Raw genomic sequence first — 22,693 nt, 5'->3', positions numbered from 1 at the left:
GAAGGCAAAACCACAATGGCATAAATGGTATTAATATGCATAGTATATTTGAAGGTCAGTTAACAGCTTTAGAAAGGTATCATTTTAAATGGTAAGCCTAACAAGGGCAGTGAGGATTTTAACTCTGTATGAGAAGTTGAAGTATTCCCACTTTACAGATTGCTAGGCAATCTTCATAGGCATTGTGCTACCAAATCCTTATCACAATGCAGTTAGGGCTTTCCACTTGAGTTCTTCACCAGACTTTACCACTTTGTATGTGCAGGAAAATCCTCTCCCCTTCACCTTAAAAATACAAACTGCATCACTTCATATTACAAAGAGAATACAGCAGTGTCCAACGATTGGAAAGGTCAGGGAAATAGAGAAATTTTCAAGGAGCGAGAAAGATGCAGACATCAAAATATTTATTCAAAGGCAAAAGAAAAATACTTTGCTATAAAAGGACACAAAGTTCTGTGGATTTCCCACTGTCTCCTGCATGGCTCTGGCCCTTTGAGCTAACAAGGTTCCTCTCCAGCTGGGAGGAAGAGAACCCTGAAGCCTTCAAGTGAGATTTTAATTCAATTAGTGTCTTACCAATTTGATGCAGCAACCAAGGACCTGTGGTGTCTGATTAATATGCTGATGCTAAGGCAAAAGAGTGGATAGAATGCCCATTTGGATAAGGCCTGGCAGGAAAGCGTGGCATTTCCATGGAAACCACAGAAAGCCATTAATTAGCTATCAAGTAAAATCATTGGAAAATTCTGGACCCTGGCATATCTGCCCCCTTCAAAGAGGAGGGCAAGAAGAGGTCATACTAACAGCAAGGCTCTCTTCAATGATTAAAATCATGTTTGCACAGAGACTACATATCATGAAGTGGAAGAAAGATTGGAAGTAAAACACATGGACACAATGAAAGAAAAGAGGCTTTGGGATTATTCAAGTCTTAAGAATATAATTTTAAATGTAAGGTATCTTGTTGGGTTTTCTATGCTGGTAAAATTTTCTCAATGACAAATATTTTCTCCTGTTCTCTGTTCTGTGGAAAGAAAGTGAGAATAATATGGATCTACTATGTAGTGAGAAGTGATCTGGGGAAGAGACCATAAAGTTAAAAGTGGGGCATGATTAACCCCTAAAATAATAGCTATAGGTTGTATAATGTTCAAATTAATAGGGATGAATAAAAATTAAAAATAAGACAGAAAAGGAGAAAAAAGGATTATTAAAACAGACACATAGACATAATAACAAAACAATATTCAGATAATCACAATAAATATAATTGGACAAAACTGACAAGGAAAAAGACAGAGGTGGTCAGGCTACATGTTATATGTTAAAATAATAAAGGGAAAGAAAGTTTGATAATAAAAGAATAAAGATATGCTAGACAAATATTAACTAAAAAGAAGCCGATGCAGCATTGTTAATAACAGTTGAAAGAGACTAAGGCAAAATACATCTTTAGTGTTAAAGATGGTAAATTTAGTAGAGAAAGTGAGACAAAAGTGGACTCATAGAACCATAGACTCTAAATACTAAAGGGTTCATTAAAGATCTGTAACACTTCAACCTTCAGAGATGAAGAATTATACCTAACGTTATTCTACAAGTTTTTCAATACTGGCCATGATTATAGTTCCCTCTCCACTATCACTAAGTGAAAGGTTGTCTAGCATAGTCTTTGCAATATAAGAATCAAGAATTAGCCTGATGACATTTAAACTAATAGGATATACAAACTCACACAGTTTTGTTCTCTCTTGATAGATATACACATATGTAATATATACTATATTGTATACTATATTGCATTATATTACATTATAATATATATTTTTTCTTAAGTCACTACCATCTTATATGTGAGCATTTTTCCAATTGAGGATCAACCAAAATCCTTGTATTGTATAATGAACTCAGGTTGAGTAGAGATCATTCTCTTCCTGAAAACTGAATGTTATCAATGGCTCCAACCCCGTCAACCCTAAGAACCCAGAAGGAGCTCTCCTTTCTCAAAATCCCTTCTCTCTCCCAATCATTATCAGAGCCTACAGTTACAAAAATAAGGTCGTCTGTTGCTTTTCAATATCAGATCTAATTGTAAGCATTCTCAGTCAATGCATATCGTAAATTTTCTGTCTATTTCAGTTGAGAATCCTCCTTCCCTCTCAACAAAATCACAAATCAAGATGGATGCAAGGAATGGAATGTGTAGATTTGAATTAAGGGGCAGAAAATCACCTCAAAAGTCACATAGTTAATTTGGGGGAATTACACATCTCTGATAAATGTGAAAGCTCTGGGCTCTTTCCCAATAAAAATGTACCATCAAATACACTTTTGAATAATGTTTCATAGATCCTTTGATGACCTTTCTTGGACATTCTGGAAGATTACAAACCTTCAGTAAGTACCTTGGGTCTAGGCTAAATTTCCTATTTTACAAAATTTAATCTTCAACCTTCAGAGATGAGGAGTCATAGTTAAGGTTATTCTACAGGTTTGGAACACTTAGCATGATTTTAGTTCCTTTTTCACTATTTCAAGTGTATGTTGGTCTAGGATCACAAATCAAGTTAATGTAGCTCATACAGCAGAATCCTGCCCTCCAGGAGGACATAGAGATAAACATCTTGATGAAAATGGCAGTTATGGTCACTTTAATAAAACCCAATATATACTAAATCCCAAATGTATTAAGTAGGCATATTCACTTTAAGTACTAAATAAAAGAAAGAGACCTCTAAACCCTTACGAGTATGGTTAAAGGGTGTGCAGGATGCTCTGATACATATTGCATCATTAGAGGATAAAGAGTCTAGTTCATTGAACCTAGTACAACTGTACATGAAGTTTGAAGGAGAGGGTGCTTGTCTTAGTCAATTCTGTCTGCTGTAATAAAATATACCATAGGCTGGGTGGTTTAGATAGCAAACATTTCCCACAGATCTGGAAGTCCAAGATCAAGGCACTGATAGGTTTGGTGTCTGGTGAGAATCTACTTCCTGATACACAGAAGGCTGTCATCCTACTGTGCTTTAATATGACAGAAGAGGCAAGGGTCTCTCTGGGGTCTATTTTATAGGGGCTCAAGTCTCATTTATGAGACCTTCACTCCCATGACCTATCACCTCCCTACCTTCTATCACCAACACCTTGGAACTTAGAATTTTACACAGGAATTTTTGAGGGGGACACAAAAATTCAGTCCATAACAGAGTTTAATCAGTAAAAAGGGGGTAGGGTGAATAACAACAATAAAATATCCATTAAATAGCTTGAATAAATAAATGAGCTTCATGAATCACGTTGAGTTGCTCTCTAAGTATCTGACCTCCATTCCTGAACTTCCTTGGTTGGCAGGTGTTCCCAAAACTGTACTGGCCCCACCCCGGGACCAATATTTCCCTAAGAATGAACAAGGAGCCTCACCACAATCAAGGTCTCACAGTGTCGATAAACCTTCTAAATGAAGCCATTTACTCCATGAAGAAAACGACTTTGATAAAACATGTAAATGGAAGCTTCAGAGCTGATGATAGGAGAAAGGATGGAAATAAAAGCTGCAGGTCTAAAGTTTAGTGTTGATGTCATCCAGATGGTTGTATTCTGTCAAGTGACCCCCGCAAGCCTGAACCAGGGACCAGCAGCAATTGGTCTGACCTTGCCCCAGGCCTGTGCAAGTGAGGAAATTGTAATGTTCTTATAAATTAGAGGATGATTATAAACACTGTCAAGGGATTGTTAATTATATGGTGTTAATTGTATAACACATAGTTATAAATTAATAATAATATCACCTAATCTTTTATTAGTGCACAACAGGATGTTGAGCTTAAACCCTAGGAGCTGGGTTTTCCTGAATTATTAGGCACCTATAGAACGAAGATTAGAACTCAAATTTCCCAATTCTCAGATTACTGATTAACCATTACACTCAACATTATTCCTGACATGAGAAAATCGCTGGCATCAGGTGCTGTGGCTGAGAACACAGACATAGAAGACAGGAAGAAGAAGGCAGTGATTAGAACTCAGCCACTTACTACCTATGTGACCTGCCTCAGATATTCAACCTCTCTGTGCTTCAACTTCTGCAAAAATCAGGTCCTTTCTAATAAAGTTGTTCTGAGAATTAAGTACATTTAAAGAGCCTAGAAGGATCATTGGCATATAGGAAGCCTATTTGTTACATAAGTGACATAAATAAAAATATAATTTAGATATATATGCAAATGGATCGTCTTTATAATAGCTAGAATCAATTGAGCTGATTTTACTAGCCAGGCACTATAGTAAGATTTGATGCAAACAATCTCATTTGCCTTCACTGCAGCTCAATGAGGTGGATCTAATTTTCACTTCAGTTTACACATGAAGAAACTGAGTCTCCAATGGATGAGATACCGTGTCTGTGGTCACACTGCTAGTAGTGGAATTATGATTTATCGGTGTCCGCAAAGAGGCCTCCTAATTATTCCACTTCATGTGTCCCATAAGTGAAAATAAGTGGTCTAAAGTATCTTTAAGNATCAGGGAAATACAAATCAAAACCACAATGAGGTGACCACCTCACCCCTGTCAGAATGGCTAAAATTAACAACACAAGAAACCACAGGTGCTGGCGAGGATGCGGAGAAAGGGGAACCCTCTTGCACTGCTGGTGGGAATGCAAACTGGTGCAGCCACTCTGGAAAACAGTATGGAAGTTCCTCAGAACCTAAAAATAGAACTACCCTATGATTCAGCAATTGGCACTACTAGTATTTATCCAAAGGATACAAAAATACAGATTTGAAGGGGCATGTGCACCCCAATGTTTATAGCAGCATTATCAACAATAGCCAAACTATGGGGAAAAAAGCCCAAATGTCCATCAACTGATGAATGGATAAAGAAGATGTGGTATATAGATTTCATATATGTATATATGGAATATTACTCAACCACAAAAAAGAAGGAAATCTTGCCATTTGCAACAATGTGGATAGAGCTACACAGTATTATGCTAAGTGAAATAAGTCAGTCAGAGAAAGACAAATACTGTATGATTTCACTCATATGTGGAATTTAAGAAATAAAACAGATGAACATCCGGGAAGGGGAATAAAAGAGAGAGGGAAACAAACCTTTTTTGAATGTTTATTTTTGAGAGAGAGGGAAGGAAAGAGAGAGAAAACAGGGGAGGGGAAGAGAGAGAGGGATACAGAGGATCTGAAGTGGGCTCCATGCTGACAGCAGAGAGCTCAACACAGAGCTCGGACTCAGGAAATGTGAAATCATGACCTAAGCCTAAACCTAAGTCAGATGCTTAACCAACTGGGCCACCTAGACACCCTCATTAATGGCTCTTAACTATATAGAAAAAACTGAGGGTTGATGGAGGGAGATGGGCGGGGGGATGGGCTAGGTGGGTGATGGACGTTATTAAGGAGGGCACTTGTGATGAGCACTGCATGTCATATGTAAGTGATGAATCACTGAATTCTACTTCTGAAACCAATTTTACCATACCATATATGTTATCTAGAATTAAAATAAAAGCTTGAGAGGAACCTGGGTGGTTCAGTCAGTTGAGCATCTGACTTTGGCTCAGGTCATGATCTCATGATTCGTGGGTTCAAGCCCCACGTCGGGCTCTGTGCTGACAGCTCAGATCCTGGAGCCTGCTTGGGATTCTGTGTCTCCTCTCTCTGCCCCTCCCCTGCTCACACTCTGTGTCTCTCTCAAAGATAAATAAACATCAAAAAATAAAAAAATAAAAACTTGAAAAGAAAAATAAAAGAATAACCCAGACCTTAAAAGGCACCTGGTGCCACTCCTTTAATACAGAACCACTCAATTTCCTCTGTGAGCCAGAGTCAAGGGTGTGTATCCAGATAGTGTTAAATGTTCTGACTCCTAGAATCACAGAGCTTCAGCAGCCTCCCAGGGGGAATGGGCTGTCTAGGACAGACCTTCTATTTGGAAGGGCAAGATCTGGCTCAGAGCCCTAGATGCATTTCCTACTTCTTCTCAAACACCTTAGAGATGCTCACTGGCTGCAGGTACAGCCACCACCTCTTTGGTCAAAGCACTTTTGACTTGTGCGTTGTTCTTCTCTGGAAAAGCGCAGCAGTGAGGGACTGGAATGAAGAGGTGGTGAGCGGGAGATGGAAACCATAGTCTGTTCCCCACAGCTATCAGAAGAAGAGGAGGTCCTTTGAGCTCCAACTGGGCCAATTTCCACATTCCAACATAGTGGGTGGAAATGGAACCGGTCGGATGCCAGTCTCCCGGCTCCTGAAAACCCACCCCAGGCCCATCCACTGTAGACTCCACAAAGCTGGAGGGGAGCTCCGGGATGAATGGGAAGATGAGGGTGACTTCTGTGAACAGTGGGTAGAGCTTCCTGCGGCCATGCTACTTGCTCAAAATATTTGCATCTCCCCATCCCAGTTTTGTCATCTTTGGCCATAACATGCAAATGAACTTTCTCGCAGTGGCACAAAGGCTTTATTGACATGAAGGCACGATGGATAAACCATATTAACCATACTGTGGTTAGGTATTTAAAATGTTTAAAAACAAAAACACTTTTACAAGTATTTTCTCAAGCAATGTTTATGGAAAAGAGGATATGCATGCCTAGGTCACCTTCTAATCTTGTAAGGTCAGCCAGATCTTAGGAAATGGGATTCAGCACACATTTAGTGAGAAAGAAAAGAAGGCGTGTAATGTTTACTGAGCCTCTACGACCTCCCAGGTATTTACCATGTATCTAATTCAATCCTCACGAATCCCCGAGAGAGTTGCTATTATTTATATCACATACGTGAGAAAAATAGGGCACCACAAAAGTCTGGTGACCTCAGTTTTGCAATTTACACATTTAGCACCAGGTTCAAGGGTAAGATGGAGTAGTTAGCAGCATGAGATCTAAGGCCTGAAGAGGCTCAGATATTGGTTCTCTTTACAGACTCTGTGACCTTGGAAAGTTACTTTAAACTCTACGTGCATCAGTTTCTTCATCTGTCACATGGGGAGTATGCTAACTTCCACTTCATCAGGTTGCTGTGAGAATGTTTTCTTCTGCCAAATTTCCACCTCTTACCTGAGTTAGTGCAGAACTGCCCAGAACTCCCTGGTACAACGTAAGCACTCAGTAAAAGTTAGCTTCTGTTGTTCCTTGAGGCCAGGCATGGCTCAAGACTGTTGCTTGAAATTAGGGCCCCTTTATGTCCCTTGACTTCCCCCTGTTGCTTATGTCACTCCTCTGGAATTGTCTACCGCCCAGAAACTGGGCAAAAGACTTAGATGAATCCTTGTCTTCCAAAAGTTCACAGGCACTATAGAAACACACATATTTAAAACCCAAAATAGGCAGGATGCAATTGGAGAAGAAATCACTTCTAAACTATAAAAATAGAATCTTGGTCAAGGAGAATAGAAAACTGGACTGGTAAGAGAAGTAATGAAGACAAAAAGCTCCAACTGACTGTTCCCAGCTTTGTCCCTGACAAAGCCTGGTACAGCCTCACCCCATTTCCAGGCAAGCAGGGACGTTGCTTAGCAACCCAACCAGGAACAGTAGAGTGAGATCTGGGCTGGCACTGCAGTCCTGAACAGGACCAAACTTTCGCTTTAAACCCCACCTACAGCACAAGCAACACCTGCAAATTGAAAGCACTTGGGAGGAGAGTCTTCTGAGAGGTTAGGTTGAGCAGAAGGCAGTCACAGGGGATAATACTCAGTCTAAATTACTGGGAAAATATAGAGTGATCTTTTTTTTTTCTTTCTTTCAAATGGTGCAGAAATTCGATATGCTAAGAAAGATTTGCCAAGCCAAGGACTTGGTGAGTCTGCTTCACTGAATGTTGATGTGGCAGTTGAGGCCAGCAGGACATGCCCAGCTCCTAGCTCATGTAGGCCACCTCACCCAACAGCTGCAGCCTCTTGATTACCACCTACAAATTCAATCTCAAATTAAGATCCGGAGAAAATGTTGTCCTTACTCAGTAGAGATTGAAGGTGTTAGAGTTCAACTCTATATTCATTCCCTCAACAGATATTTTTTTGAAGCTTGAAGGTTGGAGAGGAAGACAGGCATTAATTTTTAAGTGTGATACATGTTAAGGAGGGAGAGTGTAAGATGCAGTGGGAATATACAGCATGGACCCCTAACCTAGAACGGACAGAGAAGGGGGAAGGTCAGGAAAAGCACCAGAAGATGTGATATTTAATAAGAGTCATGAATGATAAGTCAGAGTTGAACAAGGAGAGGAAGAGAAATGTGTTCCATATGAAGTAACAGTTCATGCAATGGTTCAGTTCAGTGAGAGAGAAGAAAGGCGGGAGAGAAACAGAGAGAAAAGATAGGGAGGGGAAGAGGGGAGAAGATGGGAAGAGAGAGAAAAGAATGAATTGGGGGTGAGGAGGAGGGGGAGGTTGAGCAGAATATATGAGTATTATGTAGTTATATAATGAAGAGTCCTACAATTCATGACAATTCTGGAATTTATCCTAAGAGCAACTGGCAGCCATTGCAGAATTCTGAGCATGTGATCATATGTACTGGCATAGAATCAGCCCTTCTGCTATTCCACTCTATACTTGTATCACAGTGCGTGGGTCCCTGGCCTAGTCTCTTGAGCTCCTGGTGTGGTCTCCTGCCTAGTTTTCTAAAGTGAAGAGATCCTGCTTTTTTTTTTTTTTTTTTTGGTCCATATTGCCACCCTTGCCCTAATATATGGAGTCTTGCTCTTAAACCTGAGCTCATTTACCTCCTCTCCTTCTGATTTTGCCTAGTTTAGGACTCTCAGTCACAGGGTTTGCCCTTCCTCCCCCTCCCCCATATACTATTATGATTGCCCAGGTGCTGGTTAATTGGACTATCTCTCTATCACCAACTATTGTTTTCTTCCTCCTTCCAACACAAGGTAAAATCCACTAAGTGGCCATCTTCCGATTAACCTGCAGCAACTGTGTCTGAACCAACCAACTACTCCCCTGGAATTGGTCCACTGCATAGAATAGTGTCTCATATCAAGTTCTGGTCATCCTAGTAATGATGCAAGAAATCCATTGACTCCACTAGCCTCTTTAAAATAGGGGTTAAGGGCCAAAACTCTGGAGTCAACTTCTCTTCAGGGGGCACCCTGGCCAATATCAAGACTTATCTGTGTGATCTTTGGCAAGTTAGTTCATCTCTTTGAGCCTGGTTTCATCACCCTTACATGAGATATTCACACCCACCTCATGGAGCTGTTATGAAGATTGAAAGAGACTATGGAGAGAAAAAAAATAACCTAGAATAGCACCTCACACTTAGTGGGAAGAAAAGAAATATTCTTCTTCACTATTCCTCTGAAAGTGCATTATCTACTTACATTTCTGGTTTTGATCCTTACAATGACTTCCTAAGATTGAAGGATTAAGAGAGATTATGCATATAAAGCACCAGGTAAATAATAAACACAAGATAAATATTAGCCATTATTATTATCATTAATGAAGCAGAGTAACCTATGAGAGATTAACTGTGTCTTATTTTCTGGAATACAGGCTCATGTAAATGAGCAAGCAGTAACCACCTCATAACTGTCCTTTTTATGTATGCACACATACCACCCACAGGGGGCAGCATGTGTCCTTTAAGGGCTTTTTTCAATCCTTGAAAAGCACCAGTATAGTATTTTCATTGGTTTCAAAGGCCATCCTACAAACCACTCCACCGAGGGAGGTTAGCAGAATCAATGCACTGCATGACTCCATGGGTTCCCTTGTCACCTTAGTCCAGAAGAATGGCATCTTGTGCAGTAGTTGAAAGTGCTAATGACTTTTATGTGCTGAATTGTGTCCCCCCCGAATTCATATGTCAAAATTCTAAACCCCTGGTGCCTCAGAATGTGACAGTATTTGGAAATAGAAACTTTAAGGAGGCAAGTTAAAAATGAGACTGGTAGGATGGGCTCCAATCCAATCTGATTGGTGTCTTTGTAAGAACAAGAAATTAGGACGCCCAAAGAGACACCAGTGAAATGTTGACACAGAGGAAAGAACTTGTGAGGACACAGCAAGAAACTGGACATGTGTAGACCAAGGAAAGAGACCTCAGAAGAAACCAAATCCACCAACACCTTGATCTTTGGTTTCTAGAGTCCAAAACTGTGAGAATTTCTGTTGTTTAAGCTACTAGTCTGTGGCAGCCCTAGCAAGCTAGTACAGTGCCCATCAGAAGGCTCATGTGACTGTGGAGGCAGGTGGAGAGAGACAGGTACTTGAATCAGAAGAGAGAACTAGTTCAATGAAACGCTATAGTGAACTTGGATATCCTGAGAACAAGGCTGCACCTTGCTTCCCCATGGGGGACTGGATCTTTGATGCAGTTGCTGACCTAGATGCCATGGAGAATGGACACATAGTGTGTGGCCTGAGGGAAGTACCCAGGATACCTTGTGAAGACCTAGAGCTCTTCTGAGTGACTTCAGTATGGACCTCTGTGTAATAAGTAAACAGAATTCCTCACACAGCATCTCCCGATGATAGCTGCAAAGTAGTGGTCAGTAGAAACCAGAGACCAGGCCTCTGCCTCATCTTCCTGGGACAATATGTGTGTAGACTGAATGCAGTATTCAAAAGAGAATTGGAGGGGGGCACCTGGGTGGCTAAGTCAGTTGAGCATCCGACTTCGGCTCAGGTCCTGATCTCACGGTTCGTGGGTTCGAGCCCCGCATCAGGCTCTGTGCTGACAGCTAGCTCAGGGCCTGGAGTCTGCTTCGGATTCTGTGTGTGTCTCTCTCTCTGACCCTCCCCTGCTCATGCTGTCTCTATCTCTCTCTCAAAAATAAATAAAATATTTTTAAACAAAAAAAGAGAATTGGAGGGAACTTCATTAATGAGGGTGGTGGTGGTCATCCTGGTAATCAGGATGCTAACAACTCAAATATGTAACTTAAAAAGAAGGAAACATTTCTAACATTTGTATGTTGTGGAATAACCTAATATCCATTATATATGAGGAGGCAGAACAGCTATGAAGTCACAGTATTAGCATAAGAGGCATGTTTATCTTGATTTCTCTTGCATCCTTGGTACTAGCACAGCGCCTGGCACCAAGTATATGCTCCTTAAGTATTTGGTGAATGAAAGCAATGTGTTTTTACTCCCCCATGTGCTACTTACTTTCTTTCAGAGATGCGCAAAGACCCAGAGTAGTAAAAGCAACCTAGCCAATGTAACATAGTGATTGTGCATCATTGGTAGACACACGGTGTCCTAATCAGTTTGGGCTTCTAAACCAGAATGTCTTAAAATCAGTCGCTTAAATAGCATTTATTTCTCATAGTTCTAGAGGCCAAGAAGTCCAAGATCAAGGTGCCATTCAGTTCCTGGTGAAGGCTTTCTTGCTTTACAGAGGGCTTTTATTTTTAATGTTGATTTATTTATTTTGAGAGAGAAAGAGAGAGAGAGGGTGTGTGTGTGTGTGTGTGTGTGTGTGTGTGTGCACGCGCACAAGTGGAAGAAGGGCAAAGAGAGGGAGAAATTGAGAATCCCAAGCAGGCTCTGTGCTGTCAGTCCTACTCAGGAATCCTCACAAACCATGAGATCATGACCTGAGCTGAAATCAAGTGTCAGACATTTGACTGAACCACCCAGGTGCCCCTATAGAGGGCCTCTTGTTGTATTTTCATGTGGAAGAAAGTGACAGCTCTAGACTCTTCCCGTTTTTCTAAGGACACTAATCACTTGGGGGCTTCATTTCATGACCTCATGTAAACCTAATTACCTTTCAAAGGTCTCATCTCTAAATATCACCACTGCATTGAGTTATGCAGGGTTTCAAGATCCGAATTGGAGTCGGGGGGCACATAAACATTCAGTCCATAACACAAGGAAAGAATAAAAATATCCGACTTCCATTCCAGTGCTCTGCTCAAAGCCTATGTAGTTGGTTAACATTCTTTCTCCAGAAGAATCTGGTTCAGGATTCTGCCTGGGCCAAGCCAATGGATGGGCAGAATGATCTAGTGTGACAAATCCTCGTTCCCTCTGTCCCCTTGTGAAGGGAATTTGCCGTCTTCTGTGATCATCAAGCTGCAACATCAATCTGAATGTTTGTTAATGACACTGACCTCAATCTGTCATGTTACAAGGAACCCTTCACAGCAGCTAGGATTCGCTGCCATATAACGGCTTCATTGTACATGGAAGTCTCTAATAAGCTGATTAAAAATATTTTTGAAGCCTTGAAGTGCACTTTTCAGACATCTGATAAGAAACAGTAAATGGAAACGTCATGCCGAGTGTAGAAAGTAGGAATCCTGTAGAATTAGAAGATTCTCATACTTTGAGTCATGGCACATTTCTCATGGCATAATGATATCCCCACTTAAATCTTTCTTTGTTTCTTTTCTCCTCCTTTTTTATTTTTAAAATTAAACAGTTTATTGAAATTAAGAAAACAACAACACGAATAAAAAAAAATACTTCACCTATTTCTTTCATCCCCAACTTCCTACCTCAGGCAACCACCAATCTGTTCTCTGTGTCTGAGTTTGGTTTTTGGTTGCTGTTTTCTTCTGGTTTTGTTTGTGTATGTGTTTAAGATTCTACGTATCAGGGAGATTATTCATTATCAGTCTTTCTCTGTCTGACTGATTTCACTTAGTGTGATGCTCTCAAGGTCCATCCATATTGTTACAAATGGCAAGATTTCGTTCATTTTTAAGACTGAAAAATATCCTAGGGAGTGTGTGTGTGTGTGTGTGTGTGTGTGTGTGTGTGTGTGTGTGTCACAGTTTCCTAATTCATTCATCTGTTGATGGACACTTAGGTTGTTTCCATATCTTGGCTATGGTGAATAATTCCTTAATGAACATGGGGTACATATGTCTTTTTGAGTAAGTGGTTTTTTTCTTTAGATAAATACCCAGAAGTGGAATCGATGAATCATATGATAGTTCCATTTTTAACTTTTTGAGGAATCTCAGTCCAGTTTTCTGTAGTGGCTGAATCAATTTGTATTCCCGTCAACAGTGTACAGAGTCCTTTTTTTCCATACCCTTGTCATCACTTGCAATTTCTTGTCTTCTTGATACTAGCCATTCTAATAGGTGTGAAGCGATATTTCATTGTGATTTTGATTTGCATTTCCCTAACGATTAGTGGTGTTGAGCACCTTTTAATGTACCTGATGTCTACCGGCAGGGCTTCTTTGGAAAAATACTCATTCAGATCTTCTACCCATTTTGTAATAAGATTATTTGCTTTTTGGTATCGAGTTGTATGAATTCTTTATATGTGTTGAATATAAGCCCTTTATCAGATATATGATTTGCAAATATTTTATCCCATTTTAGGAGGTTGCCTTTTCATTTTGTTAATCATTTCCTTTGTTGTGTGGAAGCTTTTTAGTATGATGTACTCCAACATTTTAAAAAAATTTTGTTGCTTTAACTTTGGGTGACACATTAAAAAATTCTTCTCTATGACCCATGTCAAGGAGCTTACCACCTGTGTTTTCTTCTAGAAGTTTTATGGATGATTTCAGGTCCTACAAGTCTTTAATCCGTTTTGAGTTAATTTTTGTGTATGGTATAAGAGTGTGGTTTTATTCCTTTGCATGTGATTACCCAGTTTTCCCAACACTATTTTTTAAGAGAGTGCTTTTTTCCCCATTGTATATTCTTGGTTCTTTTGTTGTAAATTAATCTAAATTAATCTGAGTTCATTTCTGGGCTCTCTTTTCCGTTCCATTGATCTATGGGTTTGTTATTATGCCGATATCATATTATTTTAATTATTATAACTTTGCAATATTGTTTGAAGTCAGGCAGTGTGATACATTCAGCTTTGTTCTTTCTCAAGATTGCTTTGGCTATTTCGGGTTTAGTTGTGCTTCTGTACAAATTTTAGGATTATTTGTTCTATTTCTTTGAAAAATACCATGATATGGATGACACTGAATCTGTACCTTGCTTTGGATAATAGGGACAGTTTTAAAATATTGGTTCTTCTAATCCATGAGCACAGAATATCTTTCCATTTATTTGTTTCTTCTTTAATTTCTTTCATTAGTATCTTATAGTTTTCTATATACAGATCTTTTACCTCCTTGGTTAAATTTATTCCTAGGTATTTTATTGTTTTTGATGCAATTGTAAATAAAACTGTTCTCTTCATTTCTCCTTCTGATAGTTCATTAATAGTATATAGAAAAACAACAGATTTTTTGCATATTGATTTTGTATCCTATAACTACTAAATTTATTTTCTAACTCTAACAGCTATTTGATGGGATCTTTAGGGCTTTCTCTATATAATATTATCTGCAAATAGGCTTAGTTTTACTTCTTTTCCAATTTGGATGATTTTTATTTCTTTTTCTTGCCTAACTACTCTGGCTATGACTTCCAATGCTATGTTAAATAAAAGTGGCAAAAGGATGAATGTTCCTGATCTTAGAGGAAAGGCTTTCAGTTTTTCACTATTGTGATGTTAGCTGTGGGCTTGTTATATATGGTCTTTATTATGTTGACATATTTTTCCTCTATACTCACTTTGTTGACAGCTTTTGTCATACATGAATGTTGAATTTTATTAAATGACTTTTCTGTATCTATTGAGGTCATCATATTATTTTTTATCCTGCATTTTGTTACTGTAGTATATCACATTGGCTGATTTGTGGTATGGATCATCTTTGCATCTTTGGAATAAATCTCACTTGATCCCTCATTTGTTTTAATGCCAGTTCAGCACATGAGGGATAAAGTCATAGGTAGACAGTAGGCCTCCCGATACTGGACTGACTTCTGACTATGCCTCATGAAGCAGGACCACTTCATTACCTATATGCCTGGCACTGAACTGAGGGTCACATTTCTAATTCTCTAAAAGACTTTGAAAGGGGCGCCTGGGTGGCTCAGTCGGTTGGGCGGCTGACTTTGGCTCGGGTCAAGATCTCACAGTTCGTGGGTTTGAGCCACACGTCGGGCTCTGTGCTAACAGCTAGCTCAGAGCCTGGAGCCTGTTTTAGATTCTGTGTCTCCCTCTCTCTCTGACCCTCCCCTGCTCACGCTGCCTCTCTCTCTCTCTCTCTGAAATAATAAAACATTTAAAAAAAAAAAGACTTTGAAAGAAAGTCAGGCATAGTCATCCTCATTTTACAAAAGAAGAAACCGAGTCTCAGAAAATGTCTTTGGCTTTGGGGCTTTGGAAGAGCAGAATTCACATTAGCTCCATTTGATACCTGTGCTCAAGTTATTAAAATCATTCATTTCTTCTTTTGTCTAGCAAATCTTGAGTGCCTACTCTGTGCTTTGTACTGTATTTAAATGCCTTGCTGCCTCAAAAGGAAATGGTGGGTCCTCCCCAGTCAGAAAGTTCTCATAATATTCTTTAGTGTATCTGTCTTCTATGTGAAAGATAGACCTCATTTTTTTGGGTACTTTACCATCATATTAAGAAACCTAACATTATAGATGAGTACAGGGCTGTGGGATTGACCATTATGCAAGCAAGGATTAACTTAGCAGACCTTGGTTGCTCAAACCATTAACATTCTTTTAAAAAAGCCTGTCTTTAAGACTGGCTGTTGGCCAACTCCTAGGAGAAAAGCTCTCAAATTTTGGAATTCTACCTTATAAGAGTGTTCATATATACCTAGGGACCTTGAGCCATGTTGTACCAACTGGACCAGATAGTTCATGCTAACAAATGTGATTTACTGTGAATGCCCATTTTTGCTCTATGGATATGAAGTCAGGGTAGCTGAGGTCAGTTGCATAGACACTGCATGCCCACATAACTTACCCCAATTAAAACCTTGGACACAAAACTTGAGTGACCTTCCCTGCGTGGCAACACTTCCCATGTGTTGTCACACATCATTACTGAGAGAATTAAATGCATCTGTGCAAGTCCACAGGGAGCAGACTACTAGAAGCTTGCATTTGGTTTCTCTTAGACCTCACTCTACTTACTTTTTCCCTTTGCTGACTTTAATCTGTGTTCTTTTCCTGTAATAAGCTCTAACAGTGAGTGTAACGATTTCTGAGTCCTGTTTGTTTTTCTACTGAATCATGGAGACTCAGAGTGGTCTTGGGCATCCCAGAAAAAGCCATCCACTTCTCCACCCATCATCTTCTTTATTCCTTATCACACTTCAGAGGGCACATGTATTGGCATATCCATTGCATGAATGAGGGATGCTAGGCTTCGTAAGGACAAGTGCCTTCCTTGACAATGTTTCAGGGGGACCAATGTCACCTGCATTCTAAACCAGCAGAGATTCAGAGTGATTAAGCAGTTGAAAAATCTAAATATCACCATCACGTGGATAAAGGAGAGGCTCAGGTGTGCACCACAGTGGGCTCCCTGATACCACACCCCAGAAATACAAGTGTTTCCACCCAAACACAGAGAGCACTGGAAAACCAGAGGTTTCTCTCCTTGAAACTAAAGCTTCCATCCCAAGCGTATGGTCTGTTGGGGAGAAGATCATTGAACTCCTTTACAAGTAGACAGATTTCAGAGAAGAAAGGGCACTTGCTCTTCTTAACAACTGTTGGAACACACTCTACTTCCATATGAAGGAAAGGTAAGGAGGCAAAGACAGGCTTGGAGCATGCCTCTAATTAATGGATGTCCTTGTGTCCGGAATCAGTGACGGGAGAAAGTTACTTGCATGTTACAAAAAGTAAGTGGTCTCAGGACGAGAATTCCCAGTGGTCATAGAGCCCAGGACACATCCCCTGACATCATTCTACATTGACTTCATGGCAAACACTGTGTCCCTTATTGTTGACTTAACAACTCTCAAAGTCTCAACAGTGTAAGGCACTGCAGATATTTAAAATGCAAAAAGTCTTAAGTAACCTTCATTGAACTTAATTAACATCATCTATTTAAGGAAAACAACTCCCCTCCCTTCAGACCCAGGACTGTTTCCCAGAGCCTGTACCTGACACTTAAGATAAGCATAAACCTTTGTGTACAAATTGCTTCCCATCATATCAGAATGCCACCAGTTATTCAGACCTGGCTGTGTCTCCACTTCCTGGGCCTATTTTACCTTTCCCTCTTTTGATGGACTGGTAAAGTGGTTTCATTGCTTCACCTGTTCATGTAATGAACATTTGTTAGGCATTAGGTATGTATTAGATGCTGTTCTATTTTCTGAGGATCTGTCAACAATGAAGTCTTCGCCTCCAAGGATTTACTTCCAGTTTTAGGAACTGGGGCACACTCACAAAGAGTGCAAATGTGTGTCTCAAGAGCCAAGACAGGAGTTTTTGCAGGATAAAGTAAGGCATTGATGAGGAAGTGGTCCATTTCCAGGTCACTCACCTCCTATGTGGACTGCAAAAACACTTGCTCTTCTGCCTTCCCATCACCTCCTCTTCCTCTCTCTGGCCTTCATTTGCCTCTTTTTGCTCCACTCCCCAATTATTCCCAACACTCACTTGTGATTTGGCTACTGTCTGATCCCTCACCAACAATGATGTCTTGGACCAGTTGCTCCACTGACCACTGGCTGGTACTTAATCTGTACCAAATTCTAGTGCCATTCCGGTTCGTGTTCGGTCTGCCTTGCAGCCTCCCTTAGCATCTTTTGCTGCAAGGCTCTTGCTGACAGAGCCCAAATTGTACCTCCAGAGACCCAGAGCCTGTGGGGCACTTCCTATGGCAAGCCTGTGCCCTGGAATTGCTTATCCATGCTGAAACACAATCCGCTCACCTCCTGGTTATGAGTCAAGATTTAAAACCTTAATGGTGTCTCATCGATTTCTTAAGGTCTGCTTAGAGCTGGTGTTCTGCTGTTGCATATTTTAATTGTTACCGTTTTGTTCTTGCATCCCGAGGTGATTTTACCAGGAGGAACACATGCTTAAAGAAGCTGAATTAAATACAGGCAAATCGCATTAATTCAGACTCCACTAATTCAGGCCAGACTAAAATATAACTGTGTTATCTAGAAGTAAAAAGATTTTCTAAATAAATTAGCAGAGGAAATAAGACTGCAGGGTGAGACGTTTCACCTGTTTAAAGGCAGTCTTCCCAAATACCTCCGAGGGATTCCAGAAGGGCCATCAACAATAAACAATTTCTTTTGCGTTTGCTCGTTAAAGCTAAATACTCGTTCTTCAAAGAATAATTTCCTACTTGGTGAACATTTTCTTTCATTTGTTAATCTGTAAATTTAAGCCTTATATATCTTTCTAACATATTCACCAAATATATCCCCCCATAATGCTAAATATATTACAAACATAACGTACCTACACATAAACATATGTGTGAATGCATTAAGAATACAATGAAAGCATCTTAAAATGAAAGAACATATTTATGGCTGGGAGGATTAAAGGTGTTTTTTTATTTTCGACTTCATACTCAGAAATATTTTCTGTATTAACTCTTATTTTTATCATCAACATAAAAAATGTAAATCAACATTTTCTAATATTTACCAGATCTTTCCCCCCAAACAGTTTATATGGAATAGAGCTAAATCATAGCCAGTATCCTTGAATAAAAAGACTTGGTGGGGAGGGTTAGAAGCTGGCTTACATAAGGTCAAAATTTATCTTCGTGTCACCCATGTTCGAAATGACTTGGTCCTGAAATCAGTTTAGAATATGGAGTGAGCCAAGACTGCTTCTTGTTTTGTATCAGAAATCATCTATTATTCTGTGGGCGGGATTGTGGTAGGGGAAGAAGGTAATGCCGCCTTTGTGTGTGTTCTCCAGGAGCTCAAAGGTGTCACGGTCAAACAGAGGCAGTTCACAGACAGCACAGTAGACCACGTGACTTCTCAATGCTGTACAAGCCGTAACCTAACTATCTCCAATAACACTCCCCCAACTGCTACTCGGTACCACCACAGTTATTGCGGGTGTATTGAAGATCTCATTTGTGCCTGGTAATTTTCCAGGCATTTTCTAGGCAGAATTTACTTTTTTTTTTTTTTGGCTACAAATAATCACAGATGGATGCTCAGGGATATCAAAAGCGCTCAGGTCCCCATAGCTGATACATGATAGAGGTAATGTTCAAACCCAGCCAGACAGTGCAAAGCCCCTTGCCCTGAGCCCCATGTGGCACTGTCTGCCACAAACCTGTGTACCAGACTGCATTCTGGCTGTCTCAAATATCTGTCTATCCAGGGACTAAGGACTCTAAGGAGTCCTTAGTGTTTGCTGGTCATTCTTGAAATTCAATCTTTGATTCCTGAGATAAACATGGATTTGGATTGACCAGATAATGCTCTTTGAGCCTGACATATATTTTTAGGCTCAGAGAAAGTGCATTGTATAGAATGAATACTGGATTAGTGGTTAGACATTTTGAATTTTGAGCTCAGCTTCTGCTACTGATTAAATGTATGACCTTGGGCTTTGTACTTAACCTCTCTAAACCTCAGTTTTCTATAAAATGATCAACATGGATAGCTGAGGAGGAGAATAAGTGAGAAAAAGTGTTTTCTAATACCTCAGAAACTTTTCTTTTTATTAATATAATTTTTTTGTTAAATTATTTTTTAATTTAAATTTTAGATAGTTTCCATACAGTGCAATATTGGTGTCAGGAATAGAATTTAGTGACTCATCCAGGCTCTGTGCTAACAGCTCAGAGCCTGGGGCCTGCTTTGGATTCTGTGTTTCCCTCTCTTTCTGCCCTCTCCTACTCCCTCTACCTCTCTCTCAAAAATAAATAAACATTAAAAAAAGAATTCAGTGATTCATCACTTACATACAACACCCAGTGCTCGTTACAAGTGCCCTTTTTAAAATCTTTTTTAATTTTTTTAATGTTTATTTATTTTTGAGAGAGAGAGGGAGAGAGAGCACGCGCACATGTGCATGAGTGGGGGAGGGGCAGAGGGAGAGAGAGAGAGAGACAGAATCTGAAGCAGGCTCCAGGCTCTGAGCTGTCAGCAGAGTCTGATGTGGGGCTCAAATTCACAAACTGGAGATCATGACCTGAGCTGAAGTCAGATACTTAACTGGCTGAGACACCCAGGTGCCCCACAAGTGCCTTTCTTAATACCCATCACCCACCCCACTTAGCCCATCCTCTCACCCACCTCCCTCCATCAATCCTCAGTTTGTTCTCTGTAGTCGAGAATCTCTTGTGGTTTGTTTCCCTCTCTTCTCTCCACCCACTTCCCACATGTTCATCTATTTTGTTTCTTAAATTCCATGTATGAGTGAAATCATATGGCATTTGTCTTTCTCTAATTGACTTATTTCAATTAGCATAATGCATTCTAACTCCATCCATGTCATTGCAAATGGCAACATTTCATTCTTTTTGATGGCTGAGTAATATAATTCCTAGTGAGTAGCATCTTGCCCTCCGTGATCCTCACAGCTCTAAGCATGCAATGCAGATGGTGCATGTGAGCTTTTATTTAATACAGACTTTGGTAGGCCTTTCTGGAAGAGTGCCATTTTAAACAAGGCATAGTCCTATTAGAGTCCAGGCCCCAATGAGGCAGGTGTTAGTAATTTTTTTCTCTCTCTCCTGCCCTAACTTTCCAAAGCCCAAAACTGAGCTCAGATATTTAATACTGATAGAATGATACCTTGATGAACAACCACTTAGAAAGATTACACTAACTATAATGATCCCAAAATTTCAGCATCATAACAATACAATTCTATTTATCTCTCATATGATACTCCAATGTGGCTTAGGTGGTTCTGCTCAGAGGCTCCCCTCTAGGTGGTAACTTGAAAATCTGGACTCCCTTCTTCCTGTAATGTATCTATCCTAAAGATGTGGCCTCTACAGGTCTCTGTGGAAAAAGAAAGAGAGGACTTGCACGTGGCTGAAGATTTTAGGAGCCGGGCCTGGCTGTGCTGTGTATCTCTTTAGCCCATCTTGTATTGCCCAGAATGAGCCACATGGTTCCAGCCTACTCAAAGTCTTACTGTACACCCAGGAAGAGGAAATGGAGTCTGAAAACACTGTGGCTTTTCTGGAAGCAAAGCGGAAATGCAGCCTCAGTATGCCCAGAGTCTGTCCTTACTGTATGGAAATATCAGAATTGTTAACCCATAGACCCTTGGGAACCAGCTTTATCAACTAGAGTACAGTGTTTATGTGCGATTTCTTTGCCTTTTGTCTTACACACAATATTCATTTCAAAGTGACTTAGGTCGGTATTTCCCTCCACTGCCCCCCCTCCCCCACCAACATTGAGGGTGCTTCGTACATTTGTGATATAGTTAGAGTCTCTTACCACAGAGTACATTCCTTGCTGGGACACCCCCCCCCACCTAAATTATTTTTCAATTTGCATATATTACACTTTGCTCTTTGTGCTATAAAGTTCCATGGGTGTTCCTAATGCAAAATGTCATGTATCAACCATTACAGTATAATACAGAATAGACCCACCTTTCAAAAAATCCCCTGTGCTTTACCTACTCAACGTTCCCTCTTTCAGTCTCCCCCTAGTTCACTCTATAGTGTTGCCTTTTCCAGAATGGCATATACTTGAAGTCATACAGTATGTAGCCTTTAGAGACTGGATTTTTCATTTAGCAGTATGTGTTTAAGGGTAATTTGTGTCTCTGATGGCTTAATAGCTTATTTCCTTTTTTAACAAAAAAATAATTGTAGTATAATATACAGTATTTTATTAGTTCCAGGTGTATAATACAGTGATTCAACAATTCTATTCATGACTCAGTGCACATCATATTCAGTGTCCTCTTAATCCCCTTCACCTATTTCACCCAATCCCCCCTTCTCATATAGCTTATTTCTTTTAAATGCTCCATTTTGTAGTGCCTGGGTTGCTCAGTTGGGTAAGCATCCAATTCTTGGTTTGGGCTCAGGTTGTGATCTCATGGTTCATGGGTTCAAGCCCCATGTCAGGCTCCACACTTATAAGCATGAAGCCTGCTTGTGATTCTGTCTCTCCCTCTCTCTTTATGCCCCTCCCTCCCTCCCTCTCTCTCTCTCTCTCAAAATAAATAAATAAACTTTAAAGATAAATGCTCCATTTTATTGATATACCACAATTTGTTTATGCACTCTCCTATTGATCTGTCACAGTGACCTATTGATTTGTTGCACTGACCTATTGAAGGACATCTGAAATGTTTGGTGATTATAATACAGCTGCTGTAAATATTCACGTACAGATTTTAAATGGACATGTGTCTTCAAATCACTTGAGAAAAAAACCTAGGTGTGCAAATATTCAATGGCATGGTAAGACTATATTTGGTTTGTCAGAAACTGCCAAACTGTCTTCCAAAGTGGCTTTTTCCATTGGTATTCTTAGCAGCAACACAAGAAAGTTCCTGCTGCTGCATATTCTTACCAGCATTTGGTATTGCCAGCTGTTTGTAGCAGCTATTCTAAAAGGTGTGTAGTGGGTAGGGATCCTTTCATGGCTTCAACTATTCAGGGGTCACAAGGAAAATAGCCAGCCATGGTTCAGCAGATCCTCATGGAATACATAGTATTTGCTCTAGATACAGGTGTTGGGGGTAGCTGGAAGGCGATGATGTAGGGAGAGATGATTTTCCCCATGATAACTGGATGAGCAATTAGAGTTGCTCAGAAGAAATAACTAGAAGCCTGAAAGATCATCTGGTGGAAAACTCTGCCCTGACACCATTCCCAAGGCACTGTAACCATGCCTTTGTAGTGGTCTCATCTGAGCTCATCTCTTGCATCTCCCCTTCGCATCCAC

This window comes from Crocuta crocuta, unplaced genomic scaffold (assembly GCF_008692635.1).
Source record: "Crocuta crocuta isolate KB4526 unplaced genomic scaffold, BGI_CrCroc_1.0 scaffold95, whole genome shotgun sequence".
In the NCBI taxonomy this organism is placed as follows: Eukaryota; Metazoa; Chordata; class Mammalia; order Carnivora; family Hyaenidae; genus Crocuta; species Crocuta crocuta.
The sequence above is the reverse complement of the archived record's forward strand: the minus strand, read 5'-3'. Positions refer to the sequence as shown.